At 37.1% G+C, this 10,793-nt stretch overlaps 1 protein-coding gene across 1 annotated transcript in view; it reads left to right on the forward strand.

Annotated features, from left to right (window-relative positions):
* Nucleotides 1–882: 882 nt before the first annotated feature.
* LOC109535387 (hormone receptor 4) overlaps nt 883–10,793 on the forward strand; it is a 52,325-nt gene continuing 42,414 nt past the window's right edge. Inside the window, exon 1 of the mRNA XM_048670234.1 lies at nt 883–1,650. The gene's annotated coding sequence lies outside the window, so the exon portion shown is untranslated. The remainder of the gene's footprint in view (nt 1,651–10,793) is intronic.

A 10,793-nucleotide genomic window follows, 5' to 3' on the forward strand; every position in this document is an offset into this window, starting at 1 on the left:
CAGAAAAAAACCTAATTTTCAAGAGAATTTTATTAGAAAACGTTTTCCAATTTAATTGCCAAAAAAGGTAAATCGAATTAAAAGAGATAAATAAAGCTAATTGAAAAACTTTTGAAAAACTGTATCATACAATGAGTGATACCGAAGGACACTGACATGCAGCGGTGCTTTGTCAGTTTGGCAGCTGGTCACAGAACGTCAAACTAGTGACGGCAAGGTGACAGAGGTGTATGAATGCCGACTCTGTCGCGTCAGAAAAAAACCTAACTTTCAAGAGAATTTTATTAGAAAACATCTTCCAATTTAATTACGAAAAAAGGTAAATCGAATTAAAAGAGAATAATAAAGCTTATGAAAAAACTTTCAAAACCTGTATCATAAAATGAGTGTAACCAAAGGACACTGACATGTAGCGGTGTTTTGACAGTTTGGCAGCTAGTCTCAGAACGTCAAAATATTGACGGCAAGGTGACAGAGGTAGATGAATAACGGCTCCGTCGCGTCAGAAAAAAAACCCTCATTTTTAATAGAATTTTATTAGAAAACATCTTCCAACTTAATTACGAGAAAAGGTAAATCGAATTAAAAGAGAATAATAAAGCTTATGAAAAAAGTTTCAAAACCTGTATCATAAAATGAGTGTAACCGACGGACACTGACATGTAGCGGTGGTTTGACAGTTTGGCAGCTAGTCTCAGAACGTCAAACTATTGACGGTAAGGTGACAGAGGTGGATGAATGACGGCTCCGTCGCGTCAGAAAAAAAAACCTTATTTTTAATAGAATTTTATTAGAAAATATCTTCCAATTTAATTACGAAAAAAGGTACATCGAAATAAAAGGGAATTATAAAGCTAATGAAACAACTTTTGGTAAGCTGTATCAAAAAATAAGTGAAACTGAAGGACACTGACATGTAGCGGTGCTTTGTCAGTTTGGCAGCTGGTCAGAGTACGTCAAACTAGTGACGGCAAGGTGACAGAGGTGGGTGAAAGACGACCCTGTCGCGTCGAAGAGTGCTTTTTTCGTGGAAAAAGGAGTTTTCCGGGGGATTCATCCGGGTGTTATGAAAGCGGAAACGAAAGATGCAGTATAAAGTAAACGGGCGGGCGAGCCGGCAGCAAAATTCTCGTGTGCTGCCTTTCCCCACCACCGCGATGTCGTAAGCCACAGGTCATTCACCTCGCACTCAGTCCCGGCGAACACAGCTACGTACTCGCAACTCTTCATGTGCACGGTGTCCTTATTTTTCACATAGTACTTAGCTGATAAGGCTGTCCGAGCATGCCCTAGAACACCCTCTGGATACGAAAAACACTAATTACCCAAATAGGCGAGCTGGCGAGCGAGTGTCGCGACGGCCCGCGTGACCATCGGTGGCATTGTGCATGAAAAGTGAACTGGCGGACTTTCGTTTATTTTGGCTTTTCGCGTAAATAACAATGTTTATGTTTGGGCCGGCACCACGAGCCAGTGCTTAGTGGTCGGGGTGTGGTGTGACTCGTAAAAAGGGGGGCTGCGAGAACACCATGAGAACTGGATAAACGGGCAACGATTGCCGAGACGCTGGAGCCCAAGCAATGACTGGATCAAAATCAACCTCATCTGTTATCTGGCCCGGATAAAGTGCCTCGATTATTGCAAAAAAATGTAAGTATTTTACGAATTTTCATCGCAGAGGGAAATCCTGGCGAACGTCTATGTCGATCTTGTCATTTTTCATTGGATAGTATTTAGCGCTGCGAACGAAAGGTCATCGGCCCCGCGTAATGTAGGTCAGTAATGGTGGGCGGCGCATACGTTTGCGCAGTGACCGCCCAAATGTCATTACAACCATTACATAGTATGGATATATACAACATTTTCAAGGTATTTTCACTAGGTACTCCGGCCTGCGAAAATTGTTTACGGGCTTTGATATTGCGCCAAGAACATGCACCCGCTGAATGATTACAATGTCGTAATTGGCATCAACCTTGCTCACTTCTATACAGCCACCATTTCATTCGATGTTTTCCATTAAACATTCATGGTCAAATATGCATCAGGCTTATTTACACGGTTTGATGGCAAAATTAAATCGCCAGTCGAATCGATCCACCCTCGAAGGCAATTTTTGGTGCAAGCCCTGCAAGATCTGGTCCCGTTTAGATGCCAATTCATCAACATTTTTCACCAAAAAAGGTTTCCAGCGCCAATTCAAAAATTGCTATTCCTCTTGGGGTCTCCTCTAAAGAACAAATTGATATTGAACAAATACACAGCTTCAAATCACATACAAAATGTCTTTCAGAATTATCGTTACCACTCATCGACTGTTTGCATCTATTTGCTTGAAATACATTTTTGAAGCTCTTGAAGATCCCTTTTGCCCAAATTACCTCCCTGGAAGTGGAACAGGCGACGGTATTTCAGCACATTAAAGCATGTCCAGACAATGGAGCTGCTTAAGAAAAGACTCACGAAAATATCATTTCAGTACACTTGGCTTTTGTTGACTTTCATAAGGCATTTGATATTCCAATTTAATCCAAAGGATTTACGAAAACGCCTCCCGTCAAGTTAAAATCAACCAAGATCTTAAGACTGACAATGTTGCGATTGGCCGAGGAGTGTCGCCAAGGTGACACCACATCCCCAAAACTCTTCACTCCGGCTTTGACGGTTTCAAGAAAGTAAATTGGAAAAATAGGAGCATTAATATCGACGGTTGCTATCCAAATCACCCGAGATTCGCAGACGATAAGTGTATTAATTCATAAGTACTTATGAATGTTACTGAACTGGAGGATTTGCTACGTGAATTCAATGAGTAATTGCAAGCCAATCAAGTCCTAAAATGACTCGAACAAGACGAAGATATTAAGCCACAGAAATCTACAAATTTCATTAAACTTTATGTGTGTCGCTCTGGGCCTTAAAAGTCAACGGTTTCCTCGGATCTCAACGATTTCAAAACGTCATCCACAAGAATAAGAACTACGTTTTTCTGACAAATTTCAGCTTGATGTTCTCAAAATTGCCATCCTCAACTTGCATACAATAAAATTATATCCATCTACTTATAAAAATCTTCTCGAAGTTCTACAGGTCCTTTAAGTGGTTAAGAGCTTTCGAATCAATCTGTTTTTCCAAAGAAACCTCTCAGCAAGAGGAACCGGGAAATCGAAGATTCTATCAAAATGGTCCTTTTGAGTGTTTAAAACTCTAGACTTAAGAAGAGACCAAGCTTTTCTTCAGGTTATAAAACCGAAAGAACCGGAATCGATTTGTGGCAAATTGCAGTTTTGCAACTTTCAATGACGAACTGAATGAATGCAAACTGGAATAAACGGCGTTCTTTTAACGATTTGAATCCTCAATTTCAGCAAACCGGCCTTTTCGACTATACATTAGGGCTACTTTAGAGCCAATTCTTTGTGATTTTTTAACTGTAGAGTTTTAATCAATTAACCTGCGCAACAAAATGAGCTTTACACAACCAAACTATCCCTAACTTTGATAGTGGATAAATGCTGATTCCTCCGAGCGATTTGGTTTCCGTTTGAAGCATTATCCAGCCCCATTCGTTGTTTGTGAGGCAGTGTTTTGGTAAAAATTAAGCGCCTCAGATAAATTTTCTACAGGATGGCAAATGCAAAAATATAAAACTGCGGTAAGGTCGGAATCCACCTAGTTCGAAGAAAATGATATTTTTGGAATGTACGCAAAGTTTATGTTAACTAAATAGCTTGAATCAGTTTTAGAATTTTTTGGCCATGCTTTCTATTTACAGGGTGGTCTGAAAATATCCATGTTTTGGTCTTGCAGGGATTACTTTTCTGCTCTTGGGTCGATGTTCATCATATGGAGCTCATGTTGAAGCTAAAATCGGCAATCCAAGATGAAAATTCAGTGTACAGGGCTTGCCCCCGAAATCTCTGATTCTGGCAGACTTTTAACTGAAGTAAAGCTCACTTGCAAAATTTTGCTATTTTGTCCTTTTGCCTGCAAATGCGTCTAAAATTTCAAATGTAAAATATGAAATTCATATAGTTATATTCATTTATTATTGTTAAGTTGTGTTGTTTGTTTGTTATTTATTATTATTATTGTTATTGTTGTCATTTTCAGTTGAACACAGTTTTACTGAATTTCAGTCTCGTTTATACCAAAAAGTTAACGCAAAATCTTTATCTTACCGCTTCAGGCGGTTGATACGTAGATTCAACCTTTCACTCAAAAATTCGGCATTTTGGTTCGAAAATGTAAGCACATAAAATGTCTTTTACTAAATTGCTCTTATGACTGTTTAGATTTTATCGATAGTTTAATTTTTCAATTTTTCGTCTAACTTTAAGAGAAAAATCGATTCCAAATATGTTTTGGTTTACCAAAAAGGTGACTGAATTGGATTCGCAAATCTGTAATTTGTCAAAGAAACTACCAAGATTTCACTTATTTCGGTTTGATAAGCTTTTGCTTTATGCAATTGCAAAGCGGGCGAACTGGTTTCAATATGAAACGCTGCATGCTACAGCCGATGATTTATACCGTTTTCAAATTTGTGCTTATAACTATTCGGCTTTAAACAACTATTTCAGCTAGGCCTAGGTAACACTGTGTTCAGTTGCACTTTTTGGTTGATGCCGCTCTGTGCGTTGGTTGGAGTTATAACTCATCGCATTCTTAGATGGGAAATATAGAATCATTGTGGACCTTGTCGCAAGTGTGAAAATGTAACGAACCTTTGGAGGATTGATGAGTAGAAGATGGAAGATAGGACGCCAGCTTGCAGAAAGCTGGTAAGAATGATCTCTAATCTATAAGTCTTTTAGTTTGAACTGAGTCCAGTTTTCCGACAAGCCACTGAGGTTTTATAGATTCTTTATATTTCCCTCACTTTGCTTTGTCGATTTGAAATGCGTTTGGCTTTGGGCAGATTTCCTGCTGTACAAAACACATTCTCTTCTTTCTTTACAGGTAACACTACGCAGCTTTCGGTAAGCTTAGCACTACTTCGCTCCAGGTTGCCATGTACATGTACAACTTTTAGTCCTCCCAAATTCATCAACTGTCTCGTAGCGTGGATCTGGTATCGATTAAGCTATTGGTTATTTCGTAGTTAATTTTTGAAATTTGGGAATATTTTGGGCTTTTCACTAAAGAACCGCTTCAGATGTGGAATTTTGCGTTCCAGTATTCAATACAAGAAGCAGCAGCTAATTTATATTGTGGATTTGCTTCCGATTAAACCATTGATTCCTTCACAAGACATTTTTAAACTGGGCATATTTTAGGCGGCTTTGTATTTTTACATCAAGTTCATCTGTAGCTCGTTTCCAAAGAACCGTTTCAGATATGCAAAAATGGGTTTCAGTTTTATATTTTTTGTTAAAGAAAGTCTAGAGTTTTAGTTTAGCCTTTTTTTTATTGCAAAATCGATTGAAACCTGACGCCACCTCTTTTGCCGTTGCTCAAGAACCATTTCAGCCATAGAGTTCGTTTTTATATGATTGAATAGAGAATTGTTAACTCGATTGAGTTATAACAAAGTTCGTGAGTAAACTCTGGTGGATTTTTTACAAAACTCACACGAAATTTGAATTACAGGCATTTAGGTGCAGGTTTACGACAAAATTTTATTTAAAAAAAATCTTCTACAGAATGTCAATCTTCAAGTTTCTTCTGGTTTTAGTTTGGAACTTGGAATTTTTTATTAAAGAGTCTGCAACATTTAAGAAACGCGCAAAATTCAGGATTTCATGCGATTTGAATGGACTTTTGAAGTTTTAAAGGAAATTTGACGACATTTAGAGCGCACACTTATTTACTGAACGCACAACTTTGAACGTGTAGAGTATTTTTCGTTTCTGACAAAGCTATTTTCGAAAAACGCCTCAAAATGTGTCCCGCAACAGTTTTTTCAAATCGTAAGCTAAATTTTCTTAACGATGACTGAATATCGAAATTTTGACGGCATTTAGAGCGCACTCTTCTTTACTGAACGCACAACTTTGATCTTGTAAAGTATTTTTCGTTTCTGAGAAATGTATTTTCAAAAAACGCAACAAAATGTGTCCCGCAACAGTTTTTTCAAATCCTAAGCAAAATTTTCTTAACGATAACTGAATTTCGAAATTTTGACGGCATTTAGAGCGCACGCTTCTTTACTAAACGCACAACTTTGAACTTGTAGAGTATTTTTCGTTTCTGACAAATTTATTTTCGAAAAACGCCACAAAATGTGTCCCGCAACAGTTTTTTCAAACCCTAAGCAAAATGTTCTTAACGATGAATGAAGTTCGAAAATTTGACGACATTTATAGCGCACTTTTCTTTACTGGCCACACAACTCTAAACTTGTGGAGTATTTTTCGTTTCTGAGTTTTTGACTATAACTCATCGCCTAACTGGGCCGCACTTTTAACTACACCAAGTTCAGTTTTTTTTCTTTCAATTTCACCAATTTAACTGAAGTTTCAAGCCACTATTAGGCGAAAGTTTGCTCATCAGTGGAATCAGTTCCAATTTTGGACAAAAACTTGGAAACATTTTCGTCCAAAAAAATATTAGAAACTCTACTTCTATACAAAAATGCATGCTCTGTGCACATAAAAATTTCACAATGGAAATATATTTCTAACCCGTACGTTTAGTTTCTCCGCATTGTAAAATCTTCAAATCCTCTCAGCTTCTTTTCTTAACCGAAAACCAGAGTTTCGCGCAAAATGGTGTCAAAAGTGGCTGGAAAATTTATATTCGAACCGGATATTCCAGCCCAAGTTAGTTTGGGTTAATTAGGGACTTATTATTAATTAATTTTCGTTACTTTTTTCAACCAGCCTAACATTTGTTTCTGCAAATTTGCTTTTGGGATAATGAGTGAGAGAAAGACACAGCCAGTGTGGGCTAGTGATTTATTGTAGGTATCGTTGCTAAGCAGAACGTTTCAGGCAGATGATGAGAGCATCGATTGGAAAACCTGTTTTTTTTTAGCTTGAAAATTCACTCAATTTGCACGCAAGTCATTTACCAAAAATGAGTTATTTTTTCAGTTTTTCGTTGGAATTTATTGCTTTTACATTTTTTACAACGGGACAAGCGAGAGAAAGGCACAGCTAGTGTGGGCTAGTGATTTATTATAACGTTTCAGGCAGCTGATGAGAGCATCAATTGGAAAACCTGTTTTCCTTAGCTTGAAAATTCACTCATTTCATATGCATTTTACTACATCTATTGCCATTACATTTTTTTCAACGAGACAAGCGAGAGAAATATGCAGTTAGTGAGGGCTGGTTATCTACTTTATCCTTAATAAACGAAACTTTTCAGGCACCCAATGATAAACCTGGTTTTCCTAGCTTAAAAATTCACTAACTTTGCATACAATATGGTCCAATTTTTCCAGTTTATTTGTTAATTTAATTTAATTAGAGATCGATGTGGTCCTTCGGGTCGGATCTTCTAGTCAACCTTGCGCCGTTCACCGTGTGGAAGGATGCAGGCTTGGAAACTGGGCAAATCGTGGAAACTCCGCGTTTCTTCTGGTTAATCGAAACGTTTGGCTAATCGCATAATGGATAAGATCGTGACAGATTTGAAAAATGCGCCTGGAATGTCTAAATTAAATGGCCGACTACCTACAAACTGAAAATATCGGAGTCGTTTCGAGCATTTGGCCTGAAGAGGTTCAAATGGGACTTATCTTATTTTTCTCCTGAGAGGTCAGCGACCTCGATTATTTCTATACGTAAGCACTGTGAATACAAAGTGGTATCTTCCAAATCCCACATTTACTTAATATCAGAGATAAGTCCTCGCTTAAATGCTTTTATAATGAACTTGAAAAATTCGGGCACGTTCTTGATTAGCGTTTTTCCAATCGCTGCGTTTAAGAGACACCAAACCAGAGATGATTATCGTCCCTTTTCGAGCAAAAGCACCGCTTATGATTGGGTATGATTTGCATGAATTGCAACGAAAAAGGGGGTTCAGCTGGGACTTCCAATAGAAAATCCGAAAGAACTACGCATGCATGAAGCATAGTGTTTGTTCCCCAGTTATGTGTATGTTTCGTAGTTGTGCTGTTGACCTAATTCCGGCCCTTTGTGCACGTGCTCGGTGACAACCGGTCATGGAAAACTTCAAAAGAACGCCTGAGAGGGTTTCCGAAAGCCCCCGATAAGCCGATGGACGGAAAAACGATCGATAATGGTAGGAAAACTTGTTCTTTTTGTTTCTGATCGTGTCAGCAGCTGCATTCTGCTCCTTGATGAAGGTTGGGAAATTGGTAGAATTGCTTTAAACCCCATGGAGATCTGAGCGAGATTTGAATAATTCACGCCAAACTAGTTACTGAAATTAGTGAAAGTCGCAGCAATCGCATCAGCAGTGACAACCATGGGAAAGTGGTAGACTCCGTTTCGTCTGCCCACCACAAACCATTAGAAGAAGTGAAAGCACGTCGGTTTAATGCGATCATTGCACTGTGCAAATTTCCGTTACTAAGCTCTATTATGAAATCGTCTACTCGCAAATAATGCTATTTTTGCATAATTGCTTCTTTTATCTTCTACGTGTTGGTTATCTTTGCATCAATTTCCTTCAATTTCGAAAGTAGCAACTTCTTTCTGCCGTTCATGTTGCGCGCTTGCTTTTGAGCGAATTTTTACTGATCCCTATCAAGTCATGTAGTTCGTATTTATGGCTTTTTGAGAAAGCTTTGGAAGAGGAAACTGTCTTCTATTTTCCTGTTTTTGAAAACCAAAAAACACCAAAAAATTGGCTTGTTGTAAGGTGAAGCGTTGTTAGGGATTTGAATGTTCATGCTGGCTGTATGTTTCGGCGCTTTTTCAGCTTCATTATCTCCGTGAATTTTTGCTATTTTGAATTCATGTTAACCGCATTTTAAGGACAGAGCCTCCGTCTTTCATTCATTGGTTTAATATGTATAATGGCTTAAAAAACTGAGCTTCTTTTTCGCTAAAGATCATTTTCAAATTTAAAGTTTCAACTTTCTCGAATGTATCTGCCTGTAGCACAGTCAGCGTCAGGAGACGCTGATATTTTCGAATCTTATATAAAATCTGGGAGCATTCACTTCCTTCGTTTCTTAAAAAGTCAAATCGATGATCAAAAAATTGAGCTCGCTTTGGGCTGAAACAACTTTAATTTTCAAATTCAGAAATAAACTATAACTAATAAAAATATAACTAAGCTGTTTTTACGAGTTTCGGGGCTTTCAAAGTTGAATTTTGAAGACAAAAACCTTAATTTTTTAGCACTTTTTCAAACATTGAATTCGGTATATGTCTAAGCTCGCTTTGAGTTGAAAGCATTTTAAGCTCAAAATGATGGGCGTTTAAGGCGCCACGTTGAAAGTTCCCTGGCTGATCCATCTATAGTTTCGTTATTACAACGCGTTTGAAAAATAAAACCATATTGTATTTTGCAGTGGCAAAGATCTTAAAACGGCGAAAAATTCGATTTGTTTTACGGTAAAGACTGTTTAGGGATTTTAATGTTCATACTAATTGTGGTACTGCTTCTGGTTCATTATCTCAGGGTTTCTCTTATTCTTCATTTTGCTATTTTGAAACCATGTGAATCGTATTTCAAAGACAAAATCTTCCTCTTTGATTCATTGGTTCAAGATTTAAAACGGCTCAAAAACTGAGTTTCTTTTGAGCAAAGTTTCAAATTCTGAAATTTCTCGAGTGCATTTGCCTGTAAGTCGACTGCCTTTAGGAGTTTCAAGTTTTTGGTAAAGCGTTTAAAAGGCAAAAATCTTTGGTTTCTTTCGTTTTCTTTCAAAAATTCTAATTAGTCAAAATCGGTCTCTTTTTGTATTTTAATACTATTTTCATACTATATTCTTAACTCTGAAAGTTGAGCTCGATCATTTTCGCGATTTTCTGGTACTTTTGGAAAACTGAAGGTTGTGCTATCTTAAAATATCAAATGGACCCGAAACTGAGCTCGCTAAAGAGAATTTTAATTATTTAGGTCTGAAACTTCTCGAAAGTATCTGCTTTTAACTCAACTGCCTGTATTTTTTTCAAATGCGTTTGATAGGCAAAACCCTCCGCTCTCTATTTTTTCCAAATTTAAATTCAGTATATAACTAGGACAGTTTTGAGTTAAGTGCCAAGTTCTTAACTCTGAAATTTTCAAGTTGTATTAGCTTGTACTTGGTTATTTTTGCCAGTTTCTAGTACTTTAACACTGCACTGAAAAAATTGAATGTTTTGTTTGTCTGAATTTGATAAACAATTAAAATCGTCTCAAAAATGAGTTTGATTTGAGTTAAAGAGCAATTTAGTTTTTAAATTGTGAAACTTTTCAAAATCATTTGCCTGCAATTCAACTGTCTACGAGTTTCTACAGTTCTAAAACCGAGTTTAAAGCATAAAAACCTTCGCTTTTTTCCATTTTCTCAACACTTCAAATCAGTTTATAACTAAAGCCGGTTTGAATTAAATTTTATTCTAAGTTCTTCACCCTGAAACTTTAAAGCTATATTTGCTTGAAGCAAAATTTTTGCGAGATTGTGTAATTGTAAGACTGCATTTGAGATTTTGGTTCCTTGAATTTATTGACCTCAAGAACATTTTAATTTTTGAATTCGCAAACTGCTCGAAACCGTGTGCTTGTAACTCAAGTGTCTTCAGGAGTTTCTCGGATTTTGAAAACGCTTTTCAAATATAAAAACATTCGCAGTACTTATATATTTCGTTTTGAAAATAGTCTTTTTAAAAACGATTTTAATCAGGAAGTTTTACAATAAGGTCTTACTGCTATGGATTTTAAAC

The sequence above is a fragment of the Dendroctonus ponderosae genome, unplaced genomic scaffold (assembly GCF_020466585.1).
Source record: "Dendroctonus ponderosae isolate FM_Combo_2020 unplaced genomic scaffold, Dpon_F_20191213v2 Dpon_F_20191213_1, whole genome shotgun sequence".
Lineage (NCBI taxonomy): Eukaryota > Metazoa > Arthropoda > Insecta > Coleoptera > Curculionidae > Dendroctonus > Dendroctonus ponderosae.